Raw genomic sequence first — 15,871 nt, forward strand, 5'->3', positions numbered from 1 at the left:
GAAGATAGGGAGTTGCAATTCCATATTGATGCTATAAATTGGCTACTATATAAAGTGAAGATGTGCTCAGCTACAAATAATGAAAAAACCAACACAACTATTTCTTTTTTTTTTTTAATTTTTTTTAACGTTTATTTATTTTTGAGACAGAGAGAGACAGAGCATGAATGGGGGGGGGGGGGTCAGAGAGAGGGAGACACAGAATCCGAAACAGGCTCCAGGCTCTGAGCTGTCAGCACAGAGCCCGACGCGGGGCTCGAACTCACAGACCGTGAGATCATGACCTGAGCCGAAGTCGGCCGCCTAACCGACTGAGCCACCCAGGCGCCCCCCAACACAACTATTTCTAATGAGATATTTCCATCCAATAAATACAAAAAATAAGACAACTAGGTTGATTAATTGAGAGGTTAAATATCCAGGATACATTCTCTTTCAATCTTTCTGCGTTGCCATTCTCATTATACTGAGTTGTCTTTTTAGACTGGCTACCATCATGGTCCTGGGATAAGTCTTAGTTCCAGATATCACAGAAGAACTGATGGTTTTTACATTGTGTCGCTTTATAAGAATTAGGTGGTATCAACTAGACTTGCCTCCTTATTTCATTGGCTAGAATTTAAACATTTTCTCAGACTAAGCCAATCAAGTATAAAGGCAAGAGTAATGAGACTACCATGATTGGCGTAAGCTCATCTTCCCCTGAAACACATGACCATCTAACACCTGAACAAAATCAGGGTCCTGTCTGAGAGGATGCAAGAGCATAAAGAATTGTCTTAGAAGTAGGTAACCAGCAGTATTCACTACTGCAGTAAGCCTGAAGAATGTTTCTTCTGGAATATTCTGACACTTGTTAATTATATAGCATGATATCTGGATCATAAACTTGCCTTAATATCTGCCCAAACTTTGGAGTTTGCAGTATTTGTTAGTCACTCATTTGGAGAATGCAGAGAGGATCAGATATTAAAGGTAATCCCTATAGGGACATAGTCTCACGAATTTGAACAGGACATTGGCAAATTTCAATACTGGTTCTTGTTCAACCATTTGCTGTTAGAATCTAGTGCACTCATGCTGTTCTGTGACTGCTGAGAGTCTCATCTACATATTTTCTCCAATTAGTAGCTTTATTTTTTAAGCTTCTCTCTTCCATCAAAGTGTACTTGTCTTCTATCTTCTGAACCGTTTCTGATTAATGTAAGAAACTAAATTCTATATCTTTATTCACTGGGATTAGGGAATTAAAAAAAATAACACCTCTCAAGCAACAGAAGTGTATTTGACAAAGGTGTAATAGTGTGAAGAACCCAAAGAAGGCACTCATTGTGGCAAACTTTTCTAGTCTGCTGCCTACATGATTGACATTTGACCAGGCACTGCTTATATCACATCTCAAAATGAAATCCCACCCATCTTCGTCTATGTAAGGACCAGGTGAAATAACATGCTTGATAGGGCACTGCCATTGTGGTGTGTTGCCTTATCTGTCACTAAGAAATTATTCACAGAACCTGGGCAGAAGATGCATTTAGGAGCCTATGACCACAATGATTGGTGATTCGGGTACTGGGTACCTTCAGTTTTCAACAGAACCAAAGCAGGGAAACTGGTAAGTCATAGTGTCAAAAATCTCTAAATTATGGGGTGATCACCCTTTTCATGTCTCTGAGAAGCCACAGAGTAACTATTGTACAAACTATTGATGTTTGATGTTCAGCAACATAAGGATGATCTAATTAATTTCTACAATTGATGAGCAGCTATAGTATAGAGACGCTAGTCAGGAAATGAATATTATAATGATTATGCTAAATGTCATTGCTTCATAAAGAGATACAGCATTAAAACAATTAGAGATCATCAGCCCTGTCTATATGTAGAGGCAGAAGGAAATTATGGTGAAATTCCACACTGATTAATAAATGTATGGTTCTGATATTTAGCACAAAATGGATCTTCAATGTCCTCAGTAATTATAACAACAAGAAAACTTTATTGGAAAGATTTGATGGTAGATTTAAAGAGTTTCCATCTCTAATAATTTTTTTCTTCTTTAGTTTTCCCAGATTTTACATCTGGCTGTCTTTCTTTTCTGAATGTCAAAAGTCATTTATATTAACTTGATAGAGTATTGAAAAATTATTTAAATTATTAAAATATAGTTCCTACAGGTATAAAGAGTTCATCCATGTCATCTTATTCTTTGCTATGTCAGAATGATTCCTGCACTCCTCCCTACGGTGTGGCCTTCTCCACTCGTCTGAACACAAGTGACATCTTTTATGTATAAAGACTCGAGTGAAGTGCCATGAATCATTTCCTTTTTAATGTTTCCCATCGAGTATTTCCTCTCCCTGTCAAATAGAAACCCACATTATTCTCTTTTAGACTTAAGCCTGATGTATTTTCTCTTTGCTTAGAGTATTTTCCTCTTTTACTTTGCTTCTGAATTACTTCTTACATCAGGCTTCTTTGCTCCATAGTTCCATATACCCACACTATTTCTTTGTAACCTGGTCTTGTTTAGTGGAATAGGACATTCCAAAGCCCTAAATGTCTGAAAGCATGATGATTTACAATACATGGTATAGCGAGCCTAATAAAACATGTTTGTGAATTGTAAAATTTTATGAAATTTAGTGAATATAATTTGAAAAGCAAGCATTATAATAACCAAAAACAAAATAGAAGTTATTTGTCAACCATGCATGTAGTATAATAGGGCAAACACTAGCCCTAGAGTCAGAAAAGGCCACTAACAAGCCCTGGATCTTAGACAAGTCACTTTATCAGCCTGACCCTCCATTTCTACATTTATAAATATGTGAATTTCAAGCTAAATAATCATTATGATTCCTTGCAAGTCAAACAATCTCTGACCGTTAACATAATAGATTTCTCATTTAGGTTATTTTATCACAATCTGAGTAATTGAAATTTCTGATGTTCTTACATGAAAGCTACTTCTAAAGCACCAGTTGGTGATTATGGTTCAGGAGAGTCGTATCATAGGGTATAGGTTTTTAGATGGTTTTCTGTAATGAGTCATAAATTTTCCTAGGAGAACTTAGGATGCAGGCAGTTACATATAATGTTTATTACAGAATGGTGTATATATTTTAAAGAAATGAAAGCTATTTGAAAGGATATTGTACTACCCTGTCACTACATTTTTCATAAGTCTTTAATTCTACAATTGTTATCTGAGTCTCAATATAAAATGTCACTCCTTATTCAGAAAATTTATTTGGTAACTATCCATTTGCTATGCCATATGGGTAATACGAATTATAGAATGAGTTTATGCCCCCATCATATATCCCTTTCTCTCTCCATTGATTTGTTTCTTTATTTTGAATCATGATCACTTGGATAAATAACTTGGAGAGAAATGGTTCTGGGTTTTGTATACCAAGAGTTTATATAGCAAGAGTTTGGGTGTGAAGGACAGTGAAGGTACTGTGTATATAGGGGAGGCAGGATTCCTTTAAGAAAAGGTGTGACAATTCAAGTAAGGAGAGAGACTCATTCAAGTCTTTTTTCTGTGCTTTATGTTTGTGTGACCAGGAACTAGGGAGTTGGCAAGATATGTATTGGATTAAACCAATAAATATAGGTTACAACACACAGTCGTAAGTAACCGAAACCAATTCTAGCTAATTAACTGAACCCTGTTTTATTGTAAGGATCTACGTAAGGCTCAGAGACTGAGGAGTAGAAACTAAGACCAGCAATTCTTCTGAAGGGCTAGAAATAAGAAAAAGAGAAACTGTTTCAAAGCTAAGACAGCTGCAGGTATAAGACACCAGATAATCAGCTACTGCCACCATGTTCCACTGGGACAACTCATATTCTCTCATACTTACCTCAGATGCTCAATATTAAATTCCCTTGAGGGTGAAGATTATGATATATGTGGGCCACAGGTGCAGTTGGCCAAGAAGAGGGAAGATGTGGCCCCAATGACATTCACAATGTCAATTGTTCACTCCCTTCAATATGACTGAAATGGGGATGAGTCATTCCTCAATAGGAAATTGAGGTCCTATGAGGGGGGGAGGCCAAGATCCTTGGCAGACAGAAATTGAGTGCTGCCCATTGTACAGCAAACAAGCCCAAAGTGTTTAATTTCTCTGAGTTTTATCTTCAAAATTGGTTTATTCAGAATAATCATAACAGTATCCTATTTCTATCTCTAGAGTTCCATAATTTCTACTGTAATTTCTATAAATTATAGACACTATTACTATCTATAGTCATTAATGAAGATATTTTATAGAAAAAATAGAATATAAATTATTAAATAAAAAAGTTGAATTTGCTTTCTGGAACCTTAACAGAGTGGAGAGCTTTTAATGATTCATGCAAATGTCATTAGGTCATTGTCATAGGTAGGCAGGCTTCTCAACAGGTCTGTAACTTACCCAGATTAAAATATACATACAGACAAAAAAGCATAGCAAGAAAATGATTTATATGTATGACTGTATTCTCACCTCTTAACAGTGGTCCCATGTCAGAGTCCATAGAACATAGCCATTAAGTACATGAACTTTAGACTGCATTTGAATCTTTATATATAATGGCTTACTAAATGTGTGGTAAGCTCTTTTCTGCATCGTGATTTTGTTTATATGAAAAAATGGAGATGACAGGAGTTACGTGTAACTCATAAGGCTGGTGTGAGGAATACATGGATTAGTATTTATAGGCACAAAGCAAATGTAAAATTAAATAGACTTAAAGATTATTCTTCCAAATGTAGACTTTCATGAATTCGCATAAATGACATATATCAAATAATTGTTTCTTTCTTCAGTTTAATGAGTGTCTATATAAACCATCACATTTATTAGATGTTTAATTAATATACATGAAAAATCAATATGTATGTAAATAAGTAAAAAATGTATTTTAAAATTTTATTTCTTGTTTTATATGTCCATTGTAATTGCTTGGGCTAGAAGTAATACATTGTAAATATCATACAATTTCTGAAGTTGATGTTACACTAATGCTATTTGTGTTCTAGTACTAATATTCTGTTAAATGGCTGTTTGATAAGAGCATGAAGAACTTAAATTGGTCATTAGTTGTGAAAAGCTACAAATCCTACCATCATCTGTCAATTCGGTTTTGCCTTGTTCTTTCAGAAAATGAATTCCTAATTTATACCACTCACGTGAAAAAATGATATTGAAATCTTCATGTAGCACTATTGAATCAAATCCTAGTCAAGGGATATAGAAGTTAAAACAATTTCCTATAAAATTAACTCACCCTTAAGGTGTTTGCAAGAAACTAAGACTTCACCAACTTTTTGTTTATCCATTTTTTTGTTTGTTTGTTTTACTTTTCCCCTTAGTTTTTCACCCATCTCTACTATCACTTATTCTACCTATAGCTATCTTTATTATATGCCCATTAACTTATGGGCCACACATATTTGCTCAGAATTTCATAAGAAAATGAGGTTGTATAATTCACATTTTCCTTTTATGTGAACTTTGCAAAGAGCAAATGACCAAATTAGCCATCCAGGAACTCACAATTAAAAGGTATGGTTTATTCATAACCATATTAATCAGACTGGCAGAATTCTCTGGCTAGTCCCATGATAAGCCAATCACAAAAATGACTAAAATCCTTTTTGGTATAAAGGGAGACAAGGATAATTTGTTAAAACAATAGCTCTGGCTTGAAGGATATAGAGGTTTAGTCATTATGTTTTCTAAAATATTGGTAATAATTTAAAACATTATTCAACAATTATCACATTGATGTGAACTATTTGAATTATTGTATTTTAAATTTGATAATAAAGGAGAATTAGCTTACAGCCTGAGATCTAGGTTTCAGAATTTTCAAAATTTGAACCACTTACAACAAAAAAGAAGTATTCATTCGTTATAAACAATCCTTATTAGTGTAACAGTTTTACTTGATGGTAGAGACTAAGGAAAAGTTACTTCTTTCCCTTCAAGCTGGAGTAGACTGATGGCCCAACTAAAGTGAGTAATGGTCAATTTCAATATTGAAATTCTTGATCTGTTTGCCACAAATGCAGATTTCTGGTTGCCGCTCTCAGAGATTCTGATTTGGTCAATTTTCAAAACCACCCTTACGGGAATCTGGTGCACAACCACAAGGACCACACTGGCGAAAAGTGCCGTGGTGTAAAAGGTGTCTGACCATGTCATACATCTCCTTGACATTTTCCAACCACCCCTGTAATCGTAACTGGGTGGGTGACCTATCATTGAGATGTAGCTCTTACTTCAGCCTTGCTCTTGGCAAAAATCGATCTTGTTAACAGGGTTTTGACTGTAATAACAGGTAGCATTCTCCCCAGGCATCTTCGCCCAATGATTACAGCAAGTACTTTCAGTGATATTTTTTTGCACTACCCATGGCCTATGAAGCTGCTCTTACTGTCAGTGAAAGGATGGAGGAAATCAGGTGAACCTGGAGAGGAGAAACTCCTTACCATTAGCCATCAGCCCTTCCTTATGATAACATCATCTATTAGTGGATATCCTTGTTGTTCGGCATCAGTGACAATACACTGATTCTTTCATACCGCTGTGCAAATTAGAGAAGACCAGTAGCTTGCATCCTTTACGCCCAAGCTGCAAAAGAGAGATGTACTGACTCCATTTCTTAGATGGCTACTTTGCTATATCACACATGTGTGTCTTTCTTACCATCATCCATCTTTCTGCTTTTAGTTCTGCCAGCATAGAGTTAGTTCAGCTACCCATTGTAAGGGCCTCAGTCTTGCCATTGGAATCATCCACCTGGCTGACTTCATCTCCATTTCCACAGAAAATACATATGTGCAAATTTGATGATTTCCTATGACACAGCTTAAAAGAAAAGCCTCATAGAGACATATAAACTATTCTTTAAAAGCACGTAAGAATGAAATGCCACATTACATAACACAAACAATTAATGATTTGATACAAGTAATTGTCTGCAAATGCTGGCACTGTGAAGCTTTTCACACTTTTATAATCACCAGGCATTGAAAGTGTATTAGTATACGCTTCTTTTCTTCTTTACATACTGTTATCTGTATAGTTGGAAGGCAAAAGTCACGATAAAGTGTTTGGCAGAAAGAACGTTCTAAATTCAGACAGATTTGTTTGAATCCTGACCTCTTCTGTTAACAGCAAGTTTACTTAGCTAGTATGAAATGCAGTCCACCTCATGGGATTATTCAGAGGATGTGATACATTGATGAATTTAAAGTGACAAATTGAGTCTCACTGAATCTGGGTCTTCTTCCTAGGTGTGTGGAGGTAGAAAATGAGCTGCTTCATTATGTGGAAATGCAGATGTATTTATATCATAGACTCCCTGTAGACTGTAAATCATATCAGCATGAAAAGACATGTGGTGGCAAAGATAGAACAGTGATTTTTGCTGCCCTGGGGTTAGCATAAATAAGCGGCTTCATTCTATGTATAGCCATATGCCCTTTGGACATTCATGTTTTGTAATTCTTTTAAAAATTACATTGCTCTAAAAATTATTTTCACTTTAGAATTTATTTGCGTATATTTTTCCAAAATGAGATGTTCAGCCACATACAAATTCACAGTGATAATAACAATAAAAATAGACCTAGACAATCATAACTGAGGGGCGCCTGGGTGGCTCAGTTGGTTAAGCGTCTGGCTTCGGCTCAGGGCATGATCTCACAGTCTGTGAGTTTGAGCCCCACATAGGGCTCTGTGCTGACAGCTCGGAGCCTGGAGCCTGCTTCAGATTCTGTGTCTCCCTCTCTCTCTGCCCCTCCCCTGCTCATGCCCTGTCTCTCTATCTCTCAAAAATACATTTAAAAAAAGAAAATCATAACAGAATAAAACAGCAAATGGCCAATATGGTAAATGAAAATAAAAAATCAGGTATCATGTTTTTTTTTTTTTTTTTCCAAGCTCCTTTTAGCCAAGGTAATATTGGCAAAAGAAGGTCTAGCATTTTACTGTATCATTACTTCAGTTGAAGTAAGAAAATTTTTCATATGGGTCTTCAAAGCAGGCATTGATCATATAATGAGCAATATCATTAATGAAAAATTCAAAGCAAATATAAAATCAAGTTTCATATGACTATTTCAGATCTTTCATAATATGTGAAGATACAAGAAGTATTCATAATTCAGTGAAAGGCATCCTAAGAGGCACTAAGAAAATGTGATTCAGCCATGCATCTTTATGGTGCTATAAGCAAGAATTGTGATCAAGTAAGAAAACACTCATAGAAGTGGATGAAGGATAGAAAGCATTTTGCTTTAACAAGGTTCCATGGATATTAGTTCCATAACCTAAGATTTTAAGTGTGAGTGATTTGATGTGGGTTAGGAATGCTGGTGTTCTCAGTGCTGACCCACAGTAAAATCAGATTCTTCAGAGACCAGCTGACCATGTTACAAGACAGATGATATTCTATCGAAAAGTATATACATTATTTACTCTTCACTAAATATCTCTCTACGCATGTGGTCCAAGAAACCCCCAAAATGTATGTCTTGCAACTGAAATTCTTATAAAATGCTTTTCTGTACACTTATTTCAACATTATGTGTGACACCCCCCCTCAAAATATCCTTAATTGTCTCCCCTTCCAATTCCCTGAACATCTTTCACTGAATCTTCTCTCTTCTGACTCTCATGGATTCTCTAAGTCCTATTTCCTCAGAAGATGAGGCCTGTATTCTTTAACTTATTAATTGCTTGTACTTCCAGTGACAGACTTATTTCTCAACTTCATTATCTGGCCTCTAATCATAAATAATTCAAGGGTATTTCTCTTTTTTCAGATCAATCCTGGTCAACCCATATCAACCTCAATTGTCCCTGACCTCTGTCTCTCACAAAACTGTGAGTTTTTCTAGGCCCATTAATGTGTCCTAACCACTCTAGTATCCTCCAGCTGACATGTGAATGGCCTACCTATACGCCCTGAGACTTATTCTTATGTCTCTGCCCATTCTTTCTCTAGGGGCAGTGCCTTATGTGGAGGTCCTAGGAATTAATCACCTCTTTTGTCTGGCCTGGGTTCTGCCCTCAACTGATGACTTTATAAAAAAGCTGGGATATATCTAGTCCAGCCCTCTTGTCCTCAGGTGGGAAAACTATGAAGCATGTGCTCTACACTTCCTTCCAGAATTCACCAGCATGATTAAATTTTAGTTACCCACAGTAGCTGGCTTAATTCCACACCCTTCATTGGCTGCCATAACTTACCTGTCTCACTTGCCCCTTCCCCTACCCAAGTGCTTCCTGCCATCACTTCCCAGAGAAACACAACTTACAACCAAACCCTGTCCCAGTGTTCGCTTTTGTGAGAACATTAAAAAAAAAAAAGTTCCCTGTGGCCAACTCTGACCCTATCACATAGTCAGAACTGTATAAGTGTCTGTTGGATGAATGGATGAATAGACTAGTAAGAATAACATACCGTGAATCTTGCTGTGTTAATTGAATTTATATAAAGTCTTTCAAGGTTTGAAATGACTCAACCACTATACTTTTGCCATATTTTTACACTGCACATAATTCAGAATCATGTCTGCATTGTAGTAAATGTAGATTATCTTTGCTATGAATTGTTTCACTTTGTCATTGCATATTTTTTTACATTGATATATTTCTAGATTATAAAAGATTCCCAGAAGAATAAAGCATGTGCAGCCTACACACCAGAAATGGTTCACAAATAGAAGAAATTTAAGATAATGATGCCAGCTCTATCTTCAAAAGAGATCACGATGACAATAGTCAGCTTCTCCTGCCGGTGTGAACAACATATCTTTGCAATCCCTCCTAAATAAAAAATAAAACCTGGTCACAGAAGACACATCTGTGCTAGGGACACGTCTCTTTGGAATCACTTATTTTTCAGTTGTGTTAGATCATAATACCCTTGAATTCCTTGTGATCTTTATGTCTCCTAATTTCTCAATAATAGTAAAAAAAAAAAAGTTAATGTACCTTGTCAAACTTTAGGATTTGAAGATACTTTTGACTGTGTCCTCCGTAGTCCAGCAGAGGGAGCAGTGTGTCACCCAGAAAAGCCTCAAGGGCCTACACCCCTGACATTGGACTCTTGAGGTAGACAGATGTACAAATATCAATGTGAGGTTTTCCCTGACAGAAACAGAGCAGAGACTCAAACAAAAATGCTAGTGAAAGTGGAAAGAATAGTCACTGTGTGGTAGAATTTGAGAGATTGGCCCAAACATACTCCAATCTGAAATCTCTTTCATAATCGATTCTTTCTACTGATGCATTAAAGATTTATCTGAAAAAAAAAAAAAAAAAAAAAGGAAATAGTTTTCCAAAGAAAAGAAACACACTGAGGCCATTACAGATCATAGATGTTTCACGTGGGTTAGTGAATGTGATGGCTAAGAGATGAACCTTGAGAGGTGTCTGGATGGCTCAGTCAGTTAAGCACCTGACTTCAGCTCAGGTCATGATCTCACAGTTCATGGGTTCAAGCCCTGCATTGGGTTCTGTGCTGACAGCTCAGAGCCTGGAGCCTGCTTCGGATTCTGTGTCTCCCTCTCTCTCTACCTCTCCCCTGCTCATGATCTGTCTCTCTCTGTCTCTCAAAAATAAATAAATGTTAAAAAGTTAAAAAAAAAAAAAAGAGGTGAACCTTGAGATAGTACTCCAATTGAGCCAGGATCAATTCCTGGCTCATTCATATATTAATTGTGTGACACTTTCAAGTGATGTAACACCTTTAAAACTCAGGTTTCTAACCTTATAAATGAGAATAATATCTACCTCATAGTAGATATTATGACCATATAGTAGATATGGTTATAAGCATGAAATGAGATAATACCTATAAAGAGCTTAGGTAGGCCAATAGTATCTCAATAAAAGTTAGCCCTTCCTATTAGATGGATTGAAATTATTTACCAGGGTCCTGAGGAAAAGGGGGAGGTTAATGTAAATTTCCATATAAATAGAGAAAAAAAGGAAAATTATACAGGGAGGAAATTCTAGGGAGGAGATGAGAAAATGGGTATTGAAATTTGAATGTTGCCCAGCATGTCCTCTGATATTAGACACCTGAGTATCGAGACTTTTTTAATCTCTAAAGAAGCAGGGAATTGATATTTAAGTCAAACACTGCCTTCTTTTTAAGTGTAACTGGATTTGTTCAGCCAGGAACAACTTCTTTCAGTAAGACCAAAGTGTTCAAGAAGAGGGTGAAATAGCTAAATTCAAGTCAATTTTTCTTCAGAGTGTAAAGAAGCATAAAAATATTGGCAAAGACATAGGCACACTTGGCATTGAAGGCAGCTGGGAGTAAAGTAGGCTGAGCCTCCCTCTTGGGTAGCTACCTCACTTTGGCTCTGTTTGGCTGTGGGCCAGCCTTGGGACATAATGTGTTCCCTGTTCCTACCTTAAGAATCCTCTTTGTGTCCATTCTCCTTGCCTGTCTTTCAGAAGCAGCATCTCTCCTTTTAGGTTATCTAGAGGTGTGTTCACAGTGACACAAGAACAGAGGTGATCAGGACTAAAATAGTCTGCATGTTCTGCAGTCTGATCTTTTCCCCTTTCTCCATTTCCCTTGGATTTTTTATTCCTCCCTTGAAAGTCGACTAAATTACATTCCATAGTCCACTGCGTTTCACCTGCATTTCTAACCCCCTTCCCCCAATTCCATGCATACGTATTGAAGGGATGTTGCTGTGGCAACCTTCTGTGAGGAAGCTTTCAAGCTGTTCTATTACTATATATTAAAGAAGATTATAGCAGAGGGAATCATTTTTAAAATAGAAGAAATTTAACCAAATTTATATCTGAAAATTAAAAAGCACCAGGATTCAGAGTATAAAAATATTCTGTAATTGAGTGCCTCATTTACAAATATTATTAGTGTTATTACACTTTGTATTCATTTTCACCTTGGGTTTGGAAAAACATTTCCATTTTCCCATTTTTACCCTAGAGCACACTGCAAATTGGCGTCTAGTACAATTGTTCTCAAGTGTATTTCTCAATGTGTGCTGGAATACGTGTCTCTGTCTTTATTCTTTTTGGTTTTCAATAAATATTAGCGCATAATTTTCCTTTTCCTTCTCTGAATGATTCTGTGTGAAATAAACCTCCCATCTATAGAAGATGAATTGGCTCCTTTGTAAGATCAATCTGTCATGTCCCAGAGTGTCATGAACTCAGTGCATTAAAGCAAAGCTATGATTTCTAAGCGTGATTCTCAGGTGGGTATCAAGAAATAAGGAATATTTCTAGCCTTTTGTTGTGTCCTCCTTTTCTTTGCTTCTATAGCTTCTACTTATGGGCAGGTATTTCCTCATTCCTCCAGCTGTGCCTGGGGGCATGTTTGCCCACGCATGTGCACGCGTGCGCACACACACGTTCCTCACCCAGAGAATAGCAGACCACACTAAGGCATTTAGTATCCCATTCAGACAGAAAGACTTAGAGCACCTCACTTCCTCAGTTTCTTTTCCATGATTCTCATTCACCTTGCATAGTCCACATTTTTTGAGCTGTGTCTTTTGGTTCTCATTATTTTGGGGCTCACCAGACTCAGAATTCTTGAGAGGAGGAGTTATAGCTTGCTCATTTTTCTATTCTTTACCACAGGTTCTGGTACATTAAAGACACCTGAAAAATGATTTTTTGTTTAATGAATGACATAAACATCACATATGTCCCACAATACGTAAATGCATCCTTCTTAACATACTTGAAATGTTATATTGGATAAGGGGTTGATGTGCAAAGTATAGAAAGAACACATGCAACTTACTAATAAAAAACCCAAATAACCTGATTAAAAAATAGGCAGGGGACCTGCATAGATATTTTCTAAGTGGCCAAAAAACACATGAAAAATGTTCAATCTTCACTAATCATCAGGAGGTGCAAATCAGAACTCTGATGAGATACCTTCACATATCAGTCAGAATGGCTATTATCAGAAAGATAAAAAATAACAAGCGTTGGCAAGAATGTGGAGAAAAGGGAATCCTCAAATGCTGTTGGTGGGAATGTAAAGTATAAATTGGTGCAGCCACTGTGGAAAACAGGATGGAGTTTCCTCAAAAAACTAAAAATAGAACTTCTCTATAATCCAGTAATTCCATTTCTGGGTATTTATCCAAAGAAAACAAAAACAGTAGTTTGAAAAGATATATACCTCTACATTTATTGCAGCATTATTTACAATAGCCAAGGCATGGGAGTAACCTCAGTGTCCAATGAATAGATAAGAAAATGTGGTGTGTGTGTGTGTGTGTGTGTGTGTGTGTGTGTGAGTGAGTGTATAGAATATTACATAGCCATAAATTAAGAATGAAATCTTGCCATTGGGGAAACATGGACAGACTCAGATGTTATTACGCCAAGTGAAATAAGTCAGAGAAAGACAAATACTGTATAATTTCACTTATACATAGAATCTAAGAAACAAACAAAACAAAACAGAACAGACCCATAGCTACAGAGAACAAATTGGTGGTTGCCAGAGAGGAGGGGTGTGAGGGTATGAGCAAAATTGGTGAAGGGGTTTAAAGGTGCCAAACTTTCAGTTAGAAAGTAAGTCACAGAGATTAAATATACAGCATAGACAACAGAGTCAATTACATCATAATAACTTTGTATGGTGACAGAAGATAACTAGACCTGGACCTATGGTGACCATTTCATAATGCATAAAATTATCAAATCCCTATCTTTCATAACTGAAACTACTATAATATTGTATGGTTAATTATAATTCTATTTAAAAAGTCATAATCATTATATTATGTCATAGGAGTTAACACTATAAATAGAGTGTATGCCCTATGTTGGATACACGGCATCAGATACATGGAAATTTATTCAATCTATTTTAATACTTGTTCTACATTGTTGAACTGGTTAATTGAATATCTTAAACCGTTTGTTTTTGTACTAACTTATCATCCACTAGCATTTGTATATAGATGCCTGCCTCTACTGAAACGTAGTAAAGCAATCTGGATCTTCAAGGAATATTTCACAGTTTCTAAGGAGTCAGGCTATTACCTTGTCTAATATATTTGGTAGAAAATAATTTAAAACCTTTAAAGAATTAATCTTATTTATTTTTTTTTTTTACTTTTGTATATTGTTACTTTAGAAACTTCATATTCTGTATTCTTTGGGTTTAATATAAAATATGGCTTCAAAGTAGCCCAAATACAAACAAAACTAAATTTTTTATTTTGATGTTTTAACTTTAATTAACTATTTTAAATTTTAGATTTGACCATTTTCTTATAGAATTTCTACATATCAGAATCATGCAATTATTATTTTTGAAGATACAATATATTATTCAGGGTTATTCAGACAAATAGAACCAAGAGATTTATTATGAGGTATTGGCTCACATGGCTACAGAGGTTGAGAAGTCCCGTGATCTGCCACGTGAAAGCTGGAGACCAAGGAAAGCCAGGGGTTTGTAAAGCTTGAGAGTTAAAAGCTAATGGTATAGATTCCAGTCTGGGGACGAAGGCCTGAGAACCAGAAGTGCCCAGGGCAGGAGAAGATCCATGTCCCAGAAAGGCAATCAGGCTGACTGAATTCAAACTCTCTCTGCTTTTTTGTTCTATTCAAGCCCTCAAAGAACAGGGCGACTGCATAATGCCCACCCACACTGGGGAGGACCATCTGCCTTACTCACAGACATGCCCAGAAACAGTATTTAACCAGCTCTCTGGGCATGATGTGGCCCAGTCAATTTGACCATCACCCCTTGTTGACTTGGCATGGATACACACTCCTTAAACCATACTTATCTTCAAATGAATAGATTAACAAGATAATAACTCTGCCTTATAAGATGCAAAGATCCTGCATACAACTGAAAATACACTAACTGCTTCTCCGGAAGAGGAAGTAAAGGTCTTGAGTGATATTTACTCTTCTTCATGATATCTTGTAACCTAAATACTATGATGTAACATTAACAAACTTAAATTCTTTAATTAATATATCTTAATGTTACATGATAAGAGAGTAAGAGAGGAAAGAAATCAAACATGCATACACACACAAACATATTCATAACAAAATAAGGAGCAAATACTGAAGACAATTATAGTCCTCAGTTCTGTAGCTGGTCATGTGATTGTAGCTGATATTTATATCTACCATCTTCTGCCCATTCTGTATTCCATTTGCCTTTAGCAATTGCCTCACCTGGTAATTGTTCTCTATGGGTGTGGAGTGACCCAAACCTTCATTTTGCAGGGTCTGGGCCTTTAGTAATCTTGCCGGTATTGGGTTGTTGTAGTATTTCATTGGCCTTAATCACAGGGCATGGAAATGCCTTGAAGAGATGCTCTAAGGGATCTCCTGTATTCTAGATACACTCTTCCTTATCTCCACTGTGGAGAAGTAGTCCAATTTCCCCTTTGTAGTCATGATCAACTACCCCAGCCAGCACCATAACTCCCTACTTTGCTTGTTAATTCAGAGGCTTAATGAGCCCAAAGTGGATGGGTGGCAGTCTTAACTTTTAGTTCAGCAGAATCATTGTGTTTCCTGATCGAAACACTTTTCCCTCTGGAACTAAGACCTCTGGGCCAGCAGAGCACAGAGCCTTGAGAACAAGAAGGAAAAATTGAACTAGTGGGTCACTAGGTGTAAGTAATCGCGAGTGGTGCTGCTTCCATTTCTACCTCTGTGAACCCTAGCTATGGGAGAAACAGCACTGTATAATGGATGCTTATTCACAGCATATACAACCTTCTAGAGAACTTTGCCCTTGTCCTACAAAGTATCACCACCTAGCATCTGCTGGCCTTCCAAAGGTCATTCCACCATTCTAACTAAAGACC

The 15,871-nt window shown here is 36.6% G+C and overlaps 2 long non-coding RNA genes across 2 annotated transcripts in view; one reads left to right on the plus strand and one right to left on the minus strand.

Moving 5' to 3' along the window:
* LOC123379154 overlaps positions 1-10,335 on the plus strand; it is a 100,299-nt gene extending 89,964 nt beyond the window's left edge. The window contains exon 3 of the long non-coding RNA XR_006583210.1: positions 9,671-10,335. This is a non-coding gene — a long non-coding RNA (uncharacterized LOC123379154). The remainder of the gene's footprint in view (positions 1-9,670) is intronic.
* Positions 10,336-11,274: 939 nt separating this feature from the next.
* Positions 11,275-15,871, minus strand: part of LOC123379155 — a 43,958-nt gene continuing 39,361 nt past the window's right edge. Inside the window, exon 4 of the long non-coding RNA XR_006583211.1 lies at positions 11,275-12,665. This is a non-coding gene — a long non-coding RNA (uncharacterized LOC123379155). The remainder of the gene's footprint in view (positions 12,666-15,871) is intronic.

Source organism: Felis catus, chromosome C1, assembly GCF_018350175.1.
Source record: "Felis catus isolate Fca126 chromosome C1, F.catus_Fca126_mat1.0, whole genome shotgun sequence".
Lineage (NCBI taxonomy): Eukaryota > Metazoa > Chordata > Mammalia > Carnivora > Felidae > Felis > Felis catus.